The 22,967-nt window shown below is 44.9% G+C and overlaps 1 long non-coding RNA gene across 1 annotated transcript in view; it reads left to right on the top strand.

The window, feature by feature from the left end:
• The window catches only part of LOC307194938, a 280,712-nt gene extending 259,920 nt beyond the window's left edge, over window positions 1-20,792 (top strand). The window contains exons 4-11 of the long non-coding RNA XR_013830667.1: window positions 6,359-6,538; window positions 6,692-8,452; window positions 13,043-13,157; window positions 13,936-14,083; window positions 16,277-16,496; window positions 17,096-17,202; window positions 19,483-19,546; window positions 19,932-20,792. This is a non-coding gene — a long non-coding RNA (uncharacterized lncRNA). The remainder of the gene's footprint in view (window positions 1-6,358; window positions 6,539-6,691; window positions 8,453-13,042; window positions 13,158-13,935; window positions 14,084-16,276; window positions 16,497-17,095; window positions 17,203-19,482; window positions 19,547-19,931) is intronic.
• Window positions 20,793-22,967: the final 2,175 nt, after the last annotated feature.

A 22,967-nucleotide genomic window follows, 5' to 3' on the forward strand; every position in this document is an offset into this window, starting at 1 on the left:
GCCTCTGCTTCCTCCGCATTTCCTGAGCACCAGGTATTAGCATCACTTATTTAGCATTTAGTGTCTTGCGGCATTATGACAATTCCTCTGTATTTTATTTCTTGTATTTCTACCCCACCCCCCAGCAAAATATAAGCCTTTTGAGAGAAGGAACTTTTCTGTTTTGGTCACTTCTAGGTTCCAAGCACCAAGAATAATTGTTAATTCACTAGAGATACTCAATACCTTTTTGTTGAATGAATGAATAAACAAGTGAACTTAGACTATTTTCACCTCTTTTATTCAAATTATGTTGATTGGATCCATTTTATTTTATGTTTTTTAACATCTTTATTGGAGTATAATTGCTTTACAGTGGTGTGTTAGTTTCTGCTTTATAACAAAGTGAGTCAGCTGTACATATACATATATCCCCATATCCCCTCCCTCTTGCGTCTCCCTCCCACCCTCCCTATCCCACCCCTGTAGGTGGTCACAAAGCACCGAGCTGATCTCCCTGTGCTATGCAGCTGCTTCCCACTAGCTATCTATTTTACATTTGATAGTGTATATATGTCCATGCCACTCTCTCACTTCGTCCCAGCTCACCCTTCCCCCTCCCCGTGTCCTCAAGTCCATTCTCTACGTCTGTGTCTTTATACCTGTCCTGTCCCTAGGTTCTTCAGAACCTTTTTTTTTTTTTTTTTTTTTAGATTCCATATATATATGTGTTAGCATACGGTATTTGTTTTCTCTTTCTGACTTACTTCTCTGTATGACAGTCTCTAGGTCCATCCACCTCACTACAAATAACTCCGTTTCATTTCTTTTTATGGCTAATATTCCATTGTATATATGTGCCACAGATCTGATCCATTTTAAATCAATTTCTTTCAGAGTTCTTCATGACTTTCCACTTTCTACCATATCTGAACTTCATGGAAATTATGCAGAAGATGGAATATTGGAATTTTCCCTTTTACCCATAGCCATTAGTGCTCTAGCTAGACATGGGAAATACTATTTATTAATTGCTTTGTTCCTGGCCTTTATTAGGTATTTTACATATATGCACTATTTCATGTAACCTTCATACTACTGTCTGAGGTCGGTGCTATAGCTCCCATGTGACCAAAGAAGTTGAAGATCAGAGAAGCCAGGCCGGATTACTTGTCTAGTAGAAGCTATGACTGCCATTCAGATAGTTCTGAATACAAAGCCTATGTCTTTTCACTATCGTGTGACCAGTAGGATGTAAGACCTATGAAAATAGGCTCTTGGTTATTGTTTATTCCTATATCTTTAGTGCCTGGCACATATTTGGAGATCAAATGCACATCTATTGAAGAAATGAATGAATCAAAGAGCGAATGAACGAATCGTGCCTCTTCTCTGGTTCTGCTTCAGAGGGAAAGGCTCTCATCTTTCATCCAAGTAACTTTGATTTAGATTCTACTGGACATGTTTTAGCAAACCTTCCGCTTTCTTCTTGACTTAATAGAGGTATTAGCATATCGGAATTGGAAGCGTTCTTAGAAGGTGGTTTTCAGTTTCCCACCAACGTAGAAATCCTTTTTATAGCCTCCTGGACAGATGGTTGCCAGACTCTGCATGAACATCTCCAGTGATGGATAACGGAAGAGAACAGGAGGCGGCCTGTTTCATTCTGGAGACAGTTCTGATGATTAGAAACATGTTCAATTGATTGAACTGGATTCTGCTGTGTCAGTAAGGATTCTTCATGTTTCAAGAAAAGGAAAGCGCAACCGAAGTCGGATTTTTAAATAATGATGACTTATCAACTCGGTGATTGAGAAATTCAGTGTTAGGGTGAGTTTTAGGTGGAGTTTGAGTCAGAAATCCAGTGTCCCCGGGGTTCTCTTCTATTTCTCAGGAATTATCTCTGCCCTGACACCCTCCAGATGTTAGCACCCTGCTTAGGATGATTTCCCTGTGTAATAAGAAAAGAATGAGCAGTTCAAGGGCTTTCTAGCCACACAGCACTGTTACATAGAGGAAGAGAGAAAGAGCTTTTACTCCATCCAATCAAGCAAAACTTGTGAGGCTTATTCTGACTGGATAGGATTAAGACCTAATAAGTTATGGGGCCAGGATGGTGAAACATGGTGATGGACTGAACCCAAGTCAGGGGTCCCAAGGGTTCCAAGGCCATGGGAAAGGGAGTATAATGAACACTGTCAGCTACCCTACAGCCCTTCCACTCTTCCAACAGAAACCAGGTTTTATGCATGTGTCTATTCATTATCCATGCAGTTCATGTGACCCAGAAGAAGCCACTGTACCCCTGGGTGAATTTCATGGTTAACTCCTGATTAGCTTAATACAGTCAGTACGTGGAACTCCTCTGGTGACTGTTACTGGCTTGGGGTTAGGCCATAACCTAAGGTGAACCAACCAGATAAAGAGGGAAGATGTATATCGCGTGCTTACAGAAGAGGTTATCCTCTCTCCTTGAGGGAGATAAATAGGAAAGTATAAGGTCCTGATTGCCACCAGCAGCTGTTTTGTGACAATAATAGCGGTCAGGCTTAGAAAGATGCTACTGCTATTGGTAGCAGAAGGGAGGTGGAAAGGACCTGGTTATCAGCAACGTTGTTGAGCTCCTAGGAGTTCCATGCCTGGACACTTCCCCAGCCATAGCTCCCTATATCTCGATTATTTAACTGTTTGAGATGGGATTTCTACTCTTTGAAATCAAAATTATCTTTACTGACAGCGGTAGAATGGATATTGGAGAGGCTATCAATTGGCAGGTGTAACCTCATGGGATTCCTCTGTCATCTATCCATTGGCTCAAAATCTACCACTGAAGAATTTAAGAATGAGTGCCTTCCAAGATGGTGCACTACTTTGTCAGCTAACATGCCTTAGAATTCTATCCTTCAAGCTGTTACTCCTGGGCTATTTGATAAATCTCCGTATGACATGGCATCCGGACTCATCATGTTGGTAATTCTCTCAAAGTTTACAGAATTGGACACCATATTCCAAATGCAGTCTGTTCTCCTCAGGTATGAGGAGAATATTATGCTCCATATATATGATTCAGCTTGGTGTAATGGAAAGAAAACTGGAGTGTCAGAGTAATGGATTCAAGTCCAGGATCCACCCACTATAAGCAAATCTTTTAACCCCACTAAGCCTCAGCTTTCTTTTTGATAAAGTGGGGAAAGCAATCCCTGTTTACCTCAAAACGTTGAATGCAAATCAGATGAAATAACATATATAAAAGTTCTTTGTAAATTGTAAAACTATTCAAATGTAAGAATGATGATTAATGCATCTTAACGTGGTGTCAGGTTCCTTCGGCAGTTGTGTCACGTGGCTTAATTACACCCTGCCTTGTTTCAGAAAGAATTTCGGGCATCTTAGAACATGAAAAAGACAAGATAGCATAAATTAGAAACAAAATTAAAAAAAAAAAAAAAAGGAAAAGAACAGTGTAGCCCAAAAGCAGACATTGAAAACCTGACTCAGAGTAGGCACTGAGTAAACATTTTTCGATGAATATTGGGGTTGGTCACAAATTTTCCTCCAAGCTTTCTAGAAGCCAGTGTGATTACAGACATTGTGTCTGTTAATGCAGTTCTCAATTCCCATGAAATAAAAATGAATGTAACCTCTCTGTTGGTAGCTTTTCTGGATTTCCTAGCTGAGAAGACACATGATCATCACATTTGCATTAATATCTCAAAACTCATATTTACATTTACTACATTAGCATATTATGGAACTTGTACCTCTGAGATGTGGCTCTACAGGCCAGGACCCACCCTATGAAACTTTTCACCTGGAGTCTCCTTAACTAGTTTCCAGGCTATCTTCACAGGTCAGAAGACCATGGATGCACTTTCCACCATGAGGGTCCTTGTGCACATCCCCATCACCAGTTCTGAAGTCCTCAGTGTTCAGCTCAGAAGGAAGAAGAGGTTCTGTTCTCACCCAGATCAAGGACAACCTTCTGCATCCTCATTTCTACCCCACATTCTGCATCTTCTCATTAGATTGGCAGATTGTGCCCTGCTTTCAGGTAAACCCAGCCCCATCCCGAGAGATGTGACTTTACTCTCTGGCCCCAACAGGACAACTACATAAACATGCAAAATTTTCACCTGAGTGCAGTCCCCCAGGGCAGAGTTATTCAATCTTAAATGTCCACTAAGTTCAGGTTGAACTTTGCTCTTCAAAGCTGGTTTTCACGGTCCCTTTAGTCTGAGGAGAAGATCAGACTTGCTCCTCCAAAAAACAGGTTTGTTGAATGAAAGCATGAATAAATGATTTGAATGAAAGCATGAATAAATGGTACGTACAGTTTAAAGCAACTTTTCTGAGTTGCATTTGTGTAGTCGAAGTACTCAAGTCTATCAAAATGGTCGTGGTGATTAACTGTATTATTTTATATAGGTTTCACTTAATTTTCAAAGAAGTGATGCAATTAAGTGTACACATAAGGAAATTGAGGATTAGAATCAATAGTAACCTTTCTAGGTTGGTAAACTAGTGGGCAGCAACCAGAAGGTTTGGCTTCAGACTTGTCTAATTGTAAACTCTACCACTTAATCTGGCCTTAATGCAGCTACGTAGGACCTACATGATTAAAAGAAGCGATGAATGAATTCAACAAATAGCCCTTGAACCTATATTGTGTGCTAAGCCTTGCATTTGGCCCTTTAGCTCTATTACTTATCTTTCGTTAATTGAATTTATTAATTTTTCCAATAAAATCTTTATTCTCTATTTAAAGCAGGGTAGAGCTTCCTCCTTGGATTTCACCTTTAAGGATATTGCCTAAGACTTGGTACCCAAATGACAGATGCCCCATGAATGCAGAACCATTAAACAGAGGGAACACAGCGCTTCCTCCCTCCCCACATGCTGTACCACTTACTTTATGTATCATTATCTCACACTTAATTAGCCGAGGGAATTCCTTCCAAAGCCTCATGCAACTGCTTCCAGTCCTGATATTTATCACAGTTTGTTTCATCTTGGGTGGTCTGCCATTTGCAGTTAGGGACTTCCGTCTTTGGTTTTCCTACCTGGAAAAGCAGTAGCATCTGTCACTGTTGCACCAGTGCTGACTGAGGTCCTTGTTGGAGTTTGGTTCTGATACGCTCACAAAGGGGGCTATTACGTTAGCTTCCAGGGCCAGAGTGAGTCAGAGAGGACGGGTCCCTGAAACCTGGACGGTATATGCATGAGAATGTATTTGTTGGAGGCATGCAACCGAGAGAGTGTAAATCTGTCGGTTAGCTGGAAATGAATACAAATCAGCCCTCATTTGTATTCACTGATTCCACGAGCTATCGGGTTTGAGAGGCTGCAGGGCTTAGAACGCTCCAGACAGGGAAGAAAAGCCTGGCTTCTTGTCTCGGCTGTGCTGCTGACTTGCAAGCAAACTTGGGCACATTATTTGCTGCTTGAGTCTCAGAGTCTCCCTCCGTAAGGCAGGTTCATTAATAACTGCCTGTCTGCACAACAGTGGGTTTCTCATGGGTCACACAGGCCCATTCTTTTTTTTTTTTTAACATCTTTATTGGAGTATAATTGCTTTACAGTGGTGTGTTAGTTTCTGGTTTATAACAAAGTGAATCAGCTGTACGTATACATATATCCCCATATCCCCTCCCTCTTGCGTCTCCCTCCCACCCTCCCTATCCCACCCCTGTAGGTGGTCACAAAGCACCGAGCTGATCTCCCTGTGCTATGCAGCTGCTTCCCACTAGCTAGCTATTTTACGTTTGGTAGTGTATATATGTCCATGCCACTCTCTCACTTTGTCCCAGCTTATCCTTCCCCCTCCCCGTGTCCTCAAGTCCATTCTCTACGTCTGTGTCTTTATTCCTGTCCTGCCCCTAGGTTCTTAAGAACCTTTTTTTTAGATTCCATATATATGTGTTAGCATACGGTATTAGGCCCATTCTTGAACCCAATCTCCACCACTTGCTGGTTGTATAGCACTGAGCACGTTACTTAAACCTCTGAGCCTCGATTTCTCATGGAGGAATGAGAGTAATAGCTAACTCGCAAGGCCATTGTGGAGCTTAAAGGAAGCAGAGCGTGTAAAGTAAAACAGAACTTGGCACATGGTAAGCGCTGAAATAATGTCAGTGGTTCTTGTCAATATTATCTTCCCATACGGTGCTTGTAAATAGCAAATGAGGCTTTATGTATACTCCCATTTGATACAGCCCCATGAAGTAATTGTAATTATATATGGACAATAAAAACTACATTATGGGTTTTAAGGATCATTGATATTGAGCTCTACTCAGCAATATACTAAGATAATAGAAACACCGATCTTCAGACTCACAGGATTTTAGAGATGATCGGACCCTGCTCTCTTGTTTTATAGGTGAGAATATGGAGGCATGATGAAATAGAATTACTAGTCAATATCCCGAGCTAATTAGGGCCAGATTGGGACCGGAAACCGGATCTTATGACTCAGCATATGGTTATATTTCCATCTGTTCCATGTAACGTACCAGGAAGCTAAAGTTGGAGAGACAATGTATTGCCCGTAGTCACACAGGTGAGTAGTAATAGATCTAGGAATTATATTTATAGCAGTTCACCTTTATGGCATGCTTTGTCGATGCCAAGCCTTGTCTCAGTGCTTTGTGTATATCAAAAAAATTTAATCCCTACCGCCTTATGAGTTACTATTAGGATCCTCATTTTTCAGATGTGGGGTTGGAGACCCAGAGAGGTCAAGTAAATTGCCCAAGGACACACAGGAGGCAACCGCATTTGAACACAGATCATCTGGATTCTGAGTCTGCGTAAGTCATCTCCACGGTATTCTGAGTCTCTCTACCTGACCCTGTTATGTTGTTCCCCCTTGAGGTACAAATCAATCTGAGCTCTAGTTGGGGAACTAAGGTATAAAGATAAGGAACAGTGTCAGTAGACATAAAGCCAGTCGCTGGTAATGAGGGAGAACACGTTTGCAAGGAGGCTAAGGAGCCTGTGGGTAGCAAAGGAGTCAGCATTTATTTTGAGCCTGTTGCTTTTAAGTTTCAGTGTTATCAGAACCTCTCTGATGATTGCATGGGACACTGTTATCTAAACTAACAGCTATGGCCCAGGATCCGTAGTAGTACCTGCAGTTCAAGTGTCACTGTATCTAAAGGATAGACCCTGGACCAAAGATCTGCTTCCACTGGACAACGTGGCCCAGATTTTAAAGTCAACCCTGTATGAAGCAAGGGGAGGAAATAGAGGCTCATCTGCTGGCTGGTGATCCAGCCAGCAGCCTCTATAGATAGATCATCTATCTCTCTGTAAAGATCTGCAAACACAGCCGCCTTTTTTGTGCTGATTAAACATTCTTGGAGCATTCAGGAGAAATGGGGAAGGCCCCCATAGGAAACTCTGGGCTTCTTGATAATCTGGGCATATGGGAAGCTTGAGAAATTAATTGTACTATTAAAAGAGCTGTGACTTTATTTGTTCTACAGCTAGTTACATGAAATAATAGTGGGGATGTTAATGAGAACTTACGATGCTCCAGGCACAGTATCAAGTGATTTGCATAACTTAACTCCTGTAATCTTTGCAATACGAAGGGGTAGGCTGTACTATCCACATTTTACACGCAAGGTGACTGAGCCCCGAGAAGGGAAATCGCTCGTCCAAGGTCACAAAACTGTGGTGGGGCAGAGCCAGAATTCAGACTCAACACTTCCGATAGCAAAGGCTATCCCTTCCCACTGGGAAACACAGCCATGCTTGGAATAAAGAGGCAGAAGTATTATAGTAGACGTGGTAAACACACTGGATTAAAGGGTGTGTGTGGTGGGTTTTGGTGAGTTCTCTGGCTTGGAACAAGCTAAATCCTCAGTGTGTCTTACCTTTAAGAGAGAAGGTCCAGTGGAAGAAGCTGGTGTCCACATGGAAGGAGTAGCCCTACTGAGCTCACGGGCTGCCAGGTGAACTTGGCCAAGTGGATTTTCTCTCTAGTCTAAGAGCTGTCCTGCTGGCAAAACCAGGCACAGCACAAGAGCCTTTGTCTGAAAAACAAATCTTGTGACTGAGCCAGGCTTTGTCGCTGGGGGGAATATTGCCACAAAGTGAGAGGCAGGAAACATTCGTTTCTAACCGCCAGAGCTAGTCCACGGCTGTGTGAAAACATGCCAGCAGGCAATGTAATTAGCAAATCCTGACACCAGTGGCTGCTTCTCTCCTGGGCAACATCTGTGTTAGAGCCAACATCTGCCCGCTTACCTTGCCCAGCCAGGACGGAGGCTACACCAGCCCTGCTGCCTGCACACTCCACGCCAGGCACACCTGGCAGAGCCCTGCCCCCCAAGGGCCGTGTGGCATGGCCGTGTTGAGGAAGGGCCCAGCCTAAAGGCCCAAAGGTCCCAGGTGGTCCCACAATCAATGCTGCAGCTGCCAACGGAACCCCTTGCCTGTGAATACTGACCACGGCTCAGAAGGCAAGGTAAGCACAATAAATAAGATTGAAGTAGACACTGAGCATATTAGAATGTCTTTGCTGCAAGGCACTTGCAAAATTTGTTTGTTCAGCAGAACTAATAACATTAGCTAGCACTGACTGGGCAGGGGGGTTAGTGCCAGTTCCTCTTCCAAGTGCTTTGGGCACATGACCTCCGTCGATACTTACAACACAGGGAGGAAGGTGTAACTACACACTCCATTCTCCAGATTGGGAAACGGAAGCTCAGAGAGGCCAAGTAACTTGACCATAATACCGGTAAGAGGCAGAGCCCAGGTAGAATTAGAGTTAGTCCCAGCTCAGAAAATTCTCATTCCACTCTGTCTCCCCACCCCGCCCCCACAGTGCCATCCTTGGTAAAGTGAAACCTGAAGCACATACCCCAGGGAGTCAATCCCTTTTAAAGGGAAGACACAGGGCTTCCCTGGTGGCACAGTGGTTGAGAGTCCGCCTGCCGATGCAGGGGACACGGGTTCGTGCCCCGGTCTGGGAAGATCCCACATGCCGCGGAGCGGCTGGGCCCGTGAGCCATGGCCGCTGAGCCTGCGCGTCCGGAGCTTGTGCTCCGCAACGGGAGAGGCCACAACAGTGAGAAGCCCACGTACCGCAAAAAAAAAAAAAAAAAAAAAAGGAAGACACAAATGCACATCTGCCTATTTCATACATTTTTGTGACTATATATTCACAATCATGACTAGTAACAGCACAGTTTCCTGGGGATGATGAATCTAGATTGGAACTCTGGTCAAAGAGTTGATTGGTCAAAGAAGTGATTCTCAGGAAAAGTAAAGTTTGGAATTTTAAGCAAGAGTCCGTATGTCCTTTTTTTCCCCTCTGGGTCTTAATTTTATCTCTAAGGCTAGAGAGCAGGACAATAGAATAGCTGAGTTTCCTTCCACCTCCATAATGCTGTGTTCCCTCAGAAAACCTGCAGCACAGGCATGATGAGAGCAAAGGGGACACAACCAGCCCCAATGCATGGAAACGATGTATCAATGTTGGGTCCATTACCCTCTGTCCTTCTTCCCCCCCGTAACCTCTTTCTCCTTTTCCACCTGTCCAAAATCTCTCAAACAGCATAATTCCAACTCTTGTGCCATTTGTTGCCCTAGGCCTTCGATGAGCCACTGAGATAGAGGTGGCTTCTTTTTCTTCAAAGCCACCAGAGCTCCACCAGCATATCAGTGCGTCTTCTGTGCTGTCTTGTAGCATAACAAGGTTGAGAGTTGCATGTTAGTGCCACTTGGACTGGCCAGCAGGTGTGAGCCAACAGGTGCCTAGGGGTGGTGGTGGCTGGAGTGTTGGACGGAGGAACGTTGCATGAAGAAGTTGCATGCAGGGACTCGGGGAGTGGACAGGGGAAAGATATTCTGCTGAGTGTGAGAGTTTAGGGAGAGGGACACAAAACTTATAAAAAGAATTACTAGGAATTATTAGAGTCAATTGTATCCCCACCCCTTAACATGTAAAGGAAGACAGCTGGGAAAAATTTGATTGCCATTAATTACCTCTTGGCACCTGGACTCTTTGAATGTGACTCTGAAGAGGCTGGGCCACGTGGAGCGCTGAGATTAATATGGTTTAGAGCTATGTGAACTGACATCGTATGTAACTGTTTATGGTGGTTTCCCACCATGCTCTAAATTCACCTGCCTCCCACCCCGTGCTTGAGATCTGCTCCATTGCCCATGTTTCCCTTCAAGTCAGCTTGCTTTTGTCCCTACTTTTCTTTCTGTCTGGAATTTCCTTTCTTTTCACCCTCTGGAATCCATCTCTCTAGATTCATTGCAAGCATCACCTTTTTGAAGCCTCCCCAGGTATTACAGCCAAGTAGAACTATGCACTCACTCCAGTGCCTGCACTGTAGCCAGGTTAGATATGCACCACGGACGGATGCTATAGACTTCTGCCTCCATTGAATTATTTACAGATCTGTGTCCTCCACACATAGTGAACAACTAGAGGGCTGAGGCCATACCAGACTCCTTTTTAATCTCCAGTGCTTGGCAAGTGTTTGTTGAATTAGCGAAGATGAGAACTTTCAAGGCACCAAGTGCAAAGTTTTTATATGATTAATAATTAATAATATCTCACAGTTATTCAGTGTTTACTATTTATCAGAGAGAATGCCAATGCTTTCAATGATTATCAGATTTAATCTGTTCAACCACTCTATAAATAACCATATAAAGTAGGTTCTACTGCTACCACCATTTTATTTATGAGAAAAATGAGGCTTAAGAGAGCATAAGTAGCTCAAGTCTCCACTACTAGCAACTGGATGATCCAGGAATCAAAACTAAATTGAACGCATGTATTAAACTTCAATATTGTATTGTATCAGGATGGAAAAAGGTGAAGGAGGGAACAAATTACATATAACATGAAAACAGGAGCCAAATATTACCAAGGTGTTATAATGAAGCAACATGTCTAAATTTTAAATAAGCACAAATCACCTTATAAAACTTGATAGAAATTGATTACGCATCCTCTGATTATTATATGTGGTTGACTATTATCCCTTTCTTGGGTAGCCACCCAAGGAAGCTGCAGATTCTAGGCCATATTGACTCGAATTTCTTCAGTAAGAATAACCAGCTCAAAGACATCTTTGTGCACGGAGAGGATGCCCTATTTGGAAAGAGTTGATGGTCACTGGGAACCAAGCCTGAGCAATGTGGTGGGCTACCAGGCAATATGGAGAAACTCCATTCTCTTAGTTTAGGAAAGGAACATAATGTTATAGGAAGAGAAAGGTCTTTGAAGCCACAAAGCCCTCAGTTCCCATCTCCTACCTGACACTTAGAAAATGTTTGACTTTGGAAAATCACGTAACATTTCCAAGCTTCCACTTCTTGTAGTGAAATGGAAATGGTAATAGCGTGTATTTCACAGTGCAATTTGTTGTGCCATTGAAAAAAGATAAGGTGTGTAAAAAACATAGTACAGTGCCTGGCGCAGAGCAAACGTGAGATAGTACTCTGACAGGCAAGATTTTCAAACGATGAGCCTGATTTTCAAGTGTACATTTGAGCGTACGCTTATGAAGTACAGGCCATTCCTAATAGAAGATCTAAGAAAAGGTCTAAGGCAAGACTGTATCATGTAAGATCCGCAAAATGTTCCCCTTTGAAGATGAGCTTTCATTCCAAATGCATTAATTCAGGTGAAGTCAGCGAACATCTTACTTTAGACACACCTCATACATCTCTGTATCCCCTAAGGTACTTTGTGCACAAAAAGACCTCAGCAAATAGTTGGCTACCTGACTCACAATTTGAGAACTTGGATGGAGCTCACAGTGGTAGAGAAGTAGTTACCATAGGTTGCTCCCTGCACTTCTTCTGGCCACCTCCTTCAAGTATCCTCTCTTCAGTGCTACAGAGACTGGAAAACTAAAAGTGGATTTCTTAGACTCCCTTGGAGCTAAGGTTTTGGATATGATGTTTGGTTTTGCTTTCAGACACACTTGACAGCACTTGAATCAGACCCAGGTTAGGCAGGGAAGGTTGTAACATAGGAGGCGTTGTGTTGCTGGTATTGACCTTGCAATCTTTTTTTTAGATGTTGGGGGTAGGAGTTTAGTAATTTATTTATTTATTTTTGCTGTGTTGGGTCTTCGTTTCTGTGCGAGGGCTTTCTCCAGTTGTGGAGAGTGGGGGCCACTCCTCGTTGCGGTGCGCGGGCCTCTCACTATTGCGGCCTCTCTTGTTGTGGAGCACAGACTCCAGACGCGCAGGCTCAGTAGTTGTGGCTCATGGGCTTAGTTGCTCCACGGCATGTGGGATCCTTCCAGACCAGGGATCGAACCTGTGTCCCCTGCATTAGCAGGCAGATTCTCAACCACTGCACCACCAGGGAAGCCCGGCCTTGCAGTCTTGATATGACCTTGAAACCAAGAGTCCCTGCAGTGCCTTCCTAGCCTTTAGCATCCTTCCTGTGATACAGGCAGTAATTCCTCTGGTAGCCAATTCTACAGTGCTATTCTAGAAATCAATCTTGAAGGACATATCTACAGCCTGCGTCTCTAGCTCCTCTAATAATTCCCTGTATTAAATCTCTCAAAAATTGTTGAAGAAGTCTTGCCATCTGTAGCTAAGCCCTGATGGATACAGTACGTAGTGCCAGAAATGGTTATAGCCATTGGATTCCCAAGGATGAAAATCTGAAATAGGTTATGTGACCTGGCTACGCTGAAGGTAGTGAAGCCCTGGTTACCATTAAAGACTAGAACATTAGTAACTTATAGTACCCAATGGTAAAACAGTACTTAAATGATCACATGTGGTCATCTGGAATGAAGCATCTACTGAAGGCATAGTTTTTTTTTTTTAATGTAAAAAAAGTTTATTAGTTTATAGTAAAGTTAGGTAATATTTGCAATAGAAATGATCAGCTACGTCCATGGGAATCCAGCATGTCACACAAAGGAATAAATATTTTGACAAAGTAACACTTCAGTTGTAGCGAGCAGTTGATCAGAAATTTTGTTTTTCAAAAAGAGCCTCAAACTAAACCGTAAAAGTCTTGAATTGTCAGAGAGCAGCAAGCTGACCAGGCTCTTCTCTTCAGGAGGCCCCTGCAGTCCCACGGGAGATGGGCCCCTCCCGGGGAAGACATAGTTTTGACAAGCAGAGTGATAGCTGTCTTTATCCTGCGGACACCCAGTACCTGGCATCTGACAAAGGTATAGTGAACTAAGATAGTAAACAGAGGAATGGGTCTGGCTTACCTTCTTTTTCCAACATGCAACATAGTTGAACATCCACATTACTTTCCCCTGAGCGGTATTTGACACCAGCCTGAAATTGGCGGGGGCTCCGTGACTACGCCGTATCATTCTTCCAAATGAAATTATTACAGTTCTGGATAAGCGAGTGTGTGTGTGTTTATACATACACGTGAGAATGAATTATTCCCTAAAGATAACTTAACTTCATTTTAGGGAAAACAAAACTGGCCTTGTGGTCTTTATGGATATGCTAGTGAATGGCAGTGTTTTTCCACAAACTGTCCAGACCAAAATTTGAGAAATGTCAATCTATCAAAAACCCTGGGGGATGCCTGCTCTCTTCACTTCACCCCTTCCCAGGTGGCTTGACAAGTCCCACCATTTGGGAACTTGGACTGGTCCTGTTGGCAACAACCATGGAGAGCCGCTAGAAGTCATCTCTCAAAATTTGGAATTGTGTTTACGAAAATAGGAACTGAAGTTTCCTGTCTCTGGTGCCAGGTAATACTGTCTACACAAGAACAAATTTCATCTATGCCACACAGTAATTGCCTGGTACCCCCAAGGTGCTGTGTTTGACTATGCAGCAAAGATAAAAGTTTCTCCAAGGACCAACTCTCAGCATATTTGGCAAATTTAATTTTATATTCTTACTTACAAGGTTTGTTTTTCTTGCATTATTTATTAAGAAAAACAGAAGTGCTGTAACCATTTTTCTTTTGATAAAACTCAGGCAGCCACAGCCCAGCCTTCCCTTGGGTCCTCAACAAAGCAGTCTTATCTCTCCACCTCCTGGCCACAGACCACTCGGAGATCGATGCTTCTGCAGCTCCTTCTGTCTTTAATGCAGAAGAGGAAAGAGAAGCTGGGCTGCTGAATGTGTAAGTCCTCCCTGGTAGACAGCCTTTGTTGTCTGTTCTTGGTGTGGGAAGGCTGAACTCTAACCCCCAAACCCAGAAAAGCTTAGAAGGAGGCTCTACAAGGTATTCATGGAGAGAATATTGAAGGTTAAAGAAGAAAGCTAAAAGGAATCTCAGTGACGAGGACTTGACTATGGTGGGGTTTGTTTTCTTTTTCTTCAATTCACAGGATAAAATGGTAGCACCATGTCAAAAGAAAGGAAAGGCATGTCTCTGGCAATATCGACTCTGATGAAGGCTCGTCTCTATACCATTTGGGGGGGTTGGGGTTCCTCAACTGGGCTATGAAATCTAAGCTTCAGGGCCATCTGACCATAGACCCAGACAATGTCAGCTGTGATGCTCAACAATACTGACTCTAAGATCCAGGGGTATCCAAGCCAGCAGAAGAGAATAGTGATGAGTTCCAATGTACCAGTGAGTGGCATCTGGCATTAGAGTTTTGCTACCTTGATTCCCACAGCCTGGCCGGGGGCGGGGGGGTGTCTTTCTTTTTCTCTTCTCTATCTCCTCCTTCTGTCTTGCCTTCTGATTGACTCTCCAGTGTCCCTCCTAGTACTAGAACTTGATCCCGATCTGTCCCCACTCCCTGCAGCCTACTTGATGGGCTTCTGAAAAGCTGTCCATGTCTGTCTGTCTCACCATTGTATCTGTCTCCACAGAACAGGGAAGCCTGCTCTAATACAGGCTGGTTGGAATTCTCTGGCTTCTACCTAAATGACTCCAAGTATTGCTTCTTCCTGAGATTTCTGCTGTGGTCCCCACTCACCAGATTTGACTCCCAGGATAACGACATTGGCCCCTATCAAACTTGCCATGAACTTTGAATGTGCTATAGCTTTCCCTGAGATGAAATTGTTTCATTTATCAAACGTTCCTTAGTCTTGGGAGCTGGGATCCAGAGAAGAATAAGGATGTGGTCTCTGCTGCAATAGATAGGCATAGAAACAATCAGTATTTCAAAATAATCAGGTGTTGCCAAAAAAAGTGAGTGGAGGGGTGTCTTATACTGTTTCGGCTGCTATAACTAAATACCATAGACTGGGGGGCTTATAAACAACAGAAATTTATTTCTTCTGGTTCTAGAGGCTGGAAGCATAAGACCAAGGTGCCAGCATGGTTGGGTGAGTGTAATCTTCTGGGCTGCAGGCTTCTCATTGCACCATCATGTGGTAGAGGGAGAAAGGGAACTCTCCTGGGCCTCTTCAATAAAGACATGCATCTCATTCACGAGAGCTCTGCCCTCATGACCCAATCACCTCCCAAAGGCCTCATCTCCCAGTACCCCCATCACACTGGGCAATAGGATTTCAACATACCACTTCTGGAGGGGGCACAAACACTCAGACCACAGCGAGAAAACAGTTGTGCTAGAATATGAAGAAGAAATAAGAATTTCCTCGATGATGAAAGGGAAGACAATTCAGCTAGAGTAGACAGTGCGTAAGAAGACATAGCATTGTGAAAGGCCATGGTGTTTCCAAGTTACGTGGAAAAGTTCCATTTGGCAGGAGCAGAGGCTGTGGTTGAGGGCAGGCAGAGTGGTCAACTGGGGGCTGGAGTTCAGATCATGAAAAGGTCTGGGGTCTCATGCCAAGGAGATAGGAGCCTATGAGTGACTCTAAGGCAGGAGTGGACAAACGACAACCCATGGGCCAGTCTGGCAGACTGCCTGTTTTTGTAAATGCAGTTCTATTGAACACAGCTATCGCCATTCATATACTTGCTGTGTCTGGCTCTTCATTAGTTTTGCAAAGACAGAGTTGAGTAGTTTCAACAGAGGCTGTCTGGCCTAAAACATCTAAAACATACACTATCTGAGCTTCTACAGAAAGAGTTTGCAGACCCTTGTGCTACGCCAAGGAATGATACGGTCAGATGGACATTTTAGAAAGACCGTTCTAAAAACTGTGTGAGGCTCTGCATAAGACCCATTTGAAAAAATAAAAGATGCTGTTTCTGGAAGACTTGAAAACCTCTAGACTGCTTGATAAAACCCAAATCTCTTGGCCATGTACAGCATTATTAGAATTTCTTCGTTCCTCTCAAATCTGAAATCATGTTTATATATCGGTCTCTAAGTCAGAACAAATTCCTTTAGGGCAACGAATTTTAACATTTTAATTTTTTTGTCTTTGTATCCCTGATGTCTAGCTTCCTGTCTGCCCCCTTTGGCCTAATAACTGAATTGAAAGGAATTGCTGAATCACTGCCCAATGGACATGGAGAGCCACCATCATCTCATTCACCGGCTCTGAGTGTCCCCCTGGCTGGGTGCCCGTTTGCAAGTGGGAGCACCGAGAGGTGGTGATCTGGTCTTTTGTCTTGCCTGGAGCCCTCAGAAAGACTCTGATTTGAGAAGGCTTTTATACGGGTATGTCTGCAACTCTTTTGCCTTTAGGTACCTGGAGAAGATCTATTTTGAGGTCTTTTCTAGGCTGTGTCCCCAGGTAGGCATCTCCTTGGCTTAGGTCCTAGAGAGGGTTGGCTTTACTTCCTGCCACCGGGAGTCCTTTATGAGGCTAATGGGCACTTGCAAATGAAAATCAAGAACAAGGCAAACAACCCAGCAAGTGATAACTGCAAAGCTGGCCTAATCTTAATGAAATCTGCAACATATACTTATATAAATCAGAATGACTCTCTCTTGCTTGTTTTCCATGTAATTTGCTCAGATGGGTTTGGAATGATATGGCCAATTGTTTTGCTACTGACTTTGCCCTATTTTGAAGAGCCCCTCAGCAGCCCACGCCGTGCTCACAAGGACATCCAGCTGGTCCAGTGGGACCTCAAGCCCATTGAAAATGCATTACGTTTAACTCCTTCTCCTCCCGAAAGCCAGGAATTTTCTTTTAACCTGAATCTCAAAGAGGATGTGGTGGAGGGAAATGTGGGTGTGATGACTACTAGTGGGGTCTGATTGGCAATAATTTGCCTCCATCTCAAAACAATTCTCCATCCTGCTGTCCTCAGGGATTCCAGGGTTCCCAGAATGGAGCTCTTTAGCATCCGCTGCTGTCATCATGACTCAGCTTGCCAATCTGGGTACGAAGAAGCCAGAACAAACAGGTCACAACAAGGTACGGAAGCAGGATGCTGATGGTATAGCCTCACATCCTCACTCTGATTCATTCCCTCCCCTGGCACCCCACACCTGTCACGCTCCTTCTGTGTCCTCCCTTCTTGTCTCTTTAATTCAGTGGTTCTCCAAATGTGTTCTGAGGATGACCTGCATCAAAAGCAACTCAGGTGTTTGTTTAAAAATTTTCTAAATATCTTGGGATGTAGCCCCAGAATGTGCTTTTTTTTTTTTTTTTTTTTTTTTGCTGTACGCGGGCCTCTCACTGCTGTGGCCTTTCCCGTTGCAGAGCACAGGCTCCGGATGTGCAGGCTCAGCGGCCATGGCTCACGGGCCCAGCCGCTCCGCGGCACATGGGATCTTCCTGGACCGGGGCACGAACCCGCGTCCCCTGCCTTGGCAGGCGGACTCTCAACCACTGCGCCACCAGGGAAGCCCCAGAATGTGCTTTTTAAACAGACTCTCTGGATGATTCTTATACTCATTCAAGTTTGAGAACCACTGAGCTTAACCTAGATGTTGAGGGGACTTTGTTCTGTTATTATAGTTTGGATCTGTCCTGTTTTTAATTTGTCCAGAGTGTCCAAGACTCCTTCCTATGACCCCCCAATTCTTTTTACCCATGACTGAGATTACCCAGGCCATTTCTGATCCTTTTATCTTATTCTTTTATCTGTAGAGTCTTATACTTGCGGTTTTGTCTAGCTGAACCAGCCTTATCCCATCGCTCTGCATGGCTGGCTCCATCTCGTTTTTTTAGGTCTCAGTTCAAATGTCACCTCCTCAGAGAGGCCTTCCCTGATCATCATATTTAACGTTCTGCCTTCAACTTGGTACCTATCACATCGTGCTGCTGCTTTTCTTCAGAGCATGTAGCACAGTCTGTAATTATGCAGCTGTTCACTCATTTGTGGTTGCTGTGTTATATCCCATGGGAATATAAACTTTATGAGGTCAGGAGCCTGCTTCATCTCATTCTCTACTGCATCCCCAGAACCTAGCCCAGTACCTCACATGTTGTAGGCATTCAGTAAACATCTGCTAAGTGAAGGGATGGATGATGGAATCAAGGAAGATGACAGATTTCAATAGAAGTCAAGCCATACATGCCATCCTCAGCAAATGGTCCGGGGGTCCTAGATGATGGAGCAGAGGCAGCGGTGCAGTGTCTCACTCTGGCATTCAGGGTTCCCCACCATGTGGCCCTAATCCATCTGTTTGGACCCCATCTCTCATTAGACCCTAGGTGTGCCCTATACTCTGCTTATCACTCCCTATTCCTGAACCACACCTTTTGTATTCTTACCTCTGATACCTTTCCGCAACTGTTCCCTCTACTAAGAATTCCTACTCTCCCTTTGTGGCCTCATAATTCTACTCCTTTGAAAGTGCTGTGTATAAGACTCAATCAATACATGCAGAAATATTTAGTGAGTGACTTGTAAGTGCCTGGCATTGGGGCTACAGGGCTGAAAAAGCTGCCATTACCTCTCTGTGTGACCTCAGGAAGCCATTTGCTCACAGTGGGTCTCAGTGGACTCATCTGCCGCTGTCCAAGGTGTTTGTGTCTCTACAGGTTCCTCTGGCTCTGAACTTGCTCTGACGCTCATAGTGGAACCGTAGGCATTGTGTTAGGTCAGAGGAGAGAGGGAATATCTGGGGCAGATTCTGCATCCCCTCTAATGCTGCCACATAGAAATACTCCACTCTGTCTTCGATCAGCTCTTGCCTTCTCTCGCCTCAGTGCCTCTCAGACAGTCAGGCAACATGTAACATCGGGCAGAAATCAATGCAGCCAATTTCTAAAAAACAAGCAGCCCCAGGGTCACATTGAGGGTCATAATAGCAGCTACTTTGGTTCAGAGGAGTCCTTAAATACCGGGTTCCCCTGAGCACTTCCGGGAGAAGAGCTTCCCAAACCAGATTGAACCTGCCCCACAGTGAGACTCGGGTCACCTCCCTGCAGGAAGAAGAGTTTGAATGTGAAGCTGCAAAGAGAGTTACAAGTGTACTGCCCGGCCAGCATCCCACCTGCCCCAGCTGGGGCCCTCTTGCTGGAACAAAAGACAACAGAATGAACTTTAATTCTCCTTGTAGCCACAGCCTTTCAGTATGCATCTGAGCTGAAGGAGAAAAGGCCTCTATAGGTCTCCCCCCAACAAAATGCCATGTAAGGGCTTTGGGGGTAGACAGACCTAGGTTTGAACCCTGAGCCCTCTTTTTTTTCGCTACAGAACCTTAATCCTGTTGCTTAATGTTCTAGTTTTGTCTTTTGTCAAAGGAGCCATTGGGAGAATCATTAACTATCATATGGAGCATCTGGCAACATGCCGGGGACATTATAGGTGAGCAGTAAATTATGTTTCTTTTCTCTTTGTCTATTATTCTTGTCCTTGCCCTGAGCCTATGTGGTCATCTTTGAATATACACTTCTTTGAACACGCCCTGCCTCCCAACCCATTTTTCAGTCCAGGTGTTTGCTGGTAGGTATAAATCTCCGCTGCCTGCCACAGGCCGAATTCATCCACCCAACCTGCTGACTTGCACTCCTAACCTTGTGTATCTTTCCAGCGTCATGCTTACCAAAGCCCATCAAGGTTGTCTGAGCTGCATCTCAGCTTCCCTCCCGAGATAGAGAGTTGTTTAAGGATCTGCGCGTTGTATTTGTTTTTATATCCCTATCACCAGGCAAAGCACCTGGTACATAATAAATGTTCTGATTTCTCGCAGTTGAGAGATGTGAAACAACACCCTGGACGAGGGGGAGACACAGTGAAAGCAGGAGATTCAGCAGCTGATGGCTGGCAAAGAGGTCGAGAGGGACACGCAGCTCTATTTGTTACAGAAATCCAACGTATACCAACAGCACTTCACAGGCAAGAAATGACTTTTTATTCTCTACACACTCATTCACTCAACAAATATTTATTGAACATCAATTCTGCATGAGATGCTGTGAAGCAAAACTAGAAATGAACTTTGAATCCAGCCTTCTTCAAATCAACCCAGTTCAGTTTGGAAAGGATGGATGAGGTAGCCCTGAAATGAGAGTCACTATAAAACCAAAGACTTGCTCTTTGCCTTCAAGGAGTCCAAAGTCTGGCTGGACAGACAAGACTAAGATGCAAGGAGTAATTATATATTTAAGATATTAATCATATTATCTGTCACGTTAGTGCAAATATTTTGTCAGTTTGCTTTTTGTTTTTTACTTTGTTTATGTGGATGTTGACATGGAGAAACTTTTAATTTGTGTGTAGTCAAATCTATCAGTCATTTTTTTTCAGCCTCTTTGGGTATATGAGTGTGCCTATGAAGGCTCTGATTGTTTCTGTGTTGGTGGGATTTTCATTTTTGCTAACTAACTGGCTTTTTTTTTTTTTTTTTTTTTTTTTGCGGTACGCGGGCGTCTCACTGCTGTGGCCTCTCCCGTTGCGGAGCACAGGCTCCGGACACGCAGGCTCAGCAGCCATGGCTCACGGGCCCAGCCGCTCCGCGGCATGTGGGATCTTCCCGGACCGGGGCACGAACCCGTGTCCCCTGCATCGGCAGGCGGACTCTCAACCACTGCGCCACCAGGGAAGCCCTGGCCATTTTTATTTCTATGCAGTGAGACTATATTGAATTGTAGTAAGAAAAAACTTTTTTTTTCCATTTTGCAAAGGATCATTATAAAATCAAACAGAATACATCAGAATTGAACAAAGAACCTAAGTATATCCAGGAAGAGTGAAAATGTGTTCCAAACCTTCTGATTAAGAAAACAAGGGACTTCCGGGAAGATGGCGGAAGAGTAAGACGCGGAGATCACCTTCCTCCCCACAGATACACCAGAAATACATCTACGCGTGGAACAACTCCTACGGAGCACCTACTGAACGCTGGCAGAAGACCTCAGACCTCCCAAAAGGCAAGGAACCCTCCACGTACCTGGTTAGGGCAAAAGAAAAAAATAAACAGAGACAAAAGGATAGGGACGGGTCCTGCACCAGCGGGAGAGAGCTGTGAAGGAGTTAAAGTGTCCACACACTAGGAAGCCCCTTCGCGGGCGGAGACTTCGCGTGGCGGAGTGGGGGAGCTTCGGAGCCGCGGAGGAGAGCACAGCAACAGGGGTGCGGAGGGAAAAGCGGAGTGATTCCAGCGCAGAGGATCGGGCCGACGGGCACTCACCAGCCGAGAGGCTTGTCTGCTCGCCCGCCGGGGCGGGCGGGGCTGGGAGCTGAGGCTCCGGCTTCTGTCGGAGCGCCGGGAGAGGACTGAGTTGGCGGCGTGAACACAGCCTGCAGGGCGTTAGTGCACCGCGGCTAGCCGGGAGGGAGTCCAGAGAAAAGTCTGGACCTGCCGAAGAGGCAAGAGACTTTTCCTTCCTCTTTGTTTCCTGGTGCACGAGGAGAGGGGATTAAGAACGCTGCTTAAGAGAGCTCCAGAGATGGGCGCGAGCCGCGGCTAAAAGTGCGGAGCCCAGAGACACACATGAGACGCTAAGGCCTTTGCTGCCACCACCAAGAAGGCTGTGTGTGAACACAGGTCACTATCCACACCCTCTTCCGGGGAGCCTGTGCAGCCCGCCACTGCCAGGGTCCCAGGATCCAGGGACAACTCCCCCGGGAGAACGCACGGCGCGCCTCAGGCTGGTGCAACGTCACGCCGGCCTCTGCCGCCGCAGGCCCGCCCCCCACTCCGTGACCCTCCCTCCCCCCCGCCCGGCCTGAGTGAGCCAGAGCCTCCGAATCAGCGGCTCCTTTAACCCCGTCCTGTCTGAGCAAAGAACAGACGCCCTCCAGCGACCTACACGCACAGGCGGGGCCAAATCCAAAGCTGAGCCCCTGGGAGCTGTGAGAACAAAGAAGAGAAAGGGAAATCTCTCCCAGCAGCCTCAGAAGCAGCGGATTAAAGCTCCACGATCAACTTGATATACCCTGCATCTGTGGAATACATGAATAGACAACAAATCATCCCAAATTAAGGAACACTGTGGATGAAAGGCTTTTGGTGCTGCAGCCAGGAGTCAGTGCTGGGCCTCTGAGGTGGGAGAGCCAACTTTAGGACACTGGTCCACAAGAGGCCTCCCAGCTGCACATAATATCAAACAGCAAAAATCTCCCAGAGATCTCCATCTCAACGCCAGCACCCAGCTTCACTCAACGACCAGCAAGCTACAGTGCTGGACATCCTATGCCAAACAACTAGCAAGACAGGAACACAACCACACCCATTAGCAGAGAGGCTGCCCAAAATCATAATAAGTCTACAGACACCCCAAAACACACCACCAGACGTGGACCTGCCCAAGACAAGATCCAGCCTCATCCACCAGAACACAGGCACTAGTACCCTCCACCAGGGAGCCTACACAACCCACTGAACCAACCTTAGCCACTGGGGACAGACACAAAAAACAACAGGAACTACGAACCTTCAGCCTGCAAAAAGGAGACCCCAAACACAGTAAGATAAGCAAAATGAAAAGACAGAAAAACACACAGCAGATGAAGGAGCAAGATAAAAACCCAGCACACCTAACAAATGAAGAGGAAATAGGCAGTCTACCTGAAAAAGAATTCAGAATAATGATAGTAAAGATGATCCAAAACCTTGGAAACAGAATAGACAAAATGCAAGAATCAGTTAACAAGGACCTAGAAGAACTAAAGATTAAACAAACAATGATGAACAACACAATAAATGAAATGAAAAATACTCTAGATGGGATCAATAGCAGAATAACCGAGGCAGAAGAACAGATAAGTGACCTGGAAGATAAAA

The sequence above is a fragment of the Stenella coeruleoalba genome (genome assembly GCF_951394435.1).
Source record: "Stenella coeruleoalba genome assembly, chromosome: 11".
In the NCBI taxonomy this organism is placed as follows: Eukaryota; Metazoa; Chordata; class Mammalia; order Artiodactyla; family Delphinidae; genus Stenella; species Stenella coeruleoalba.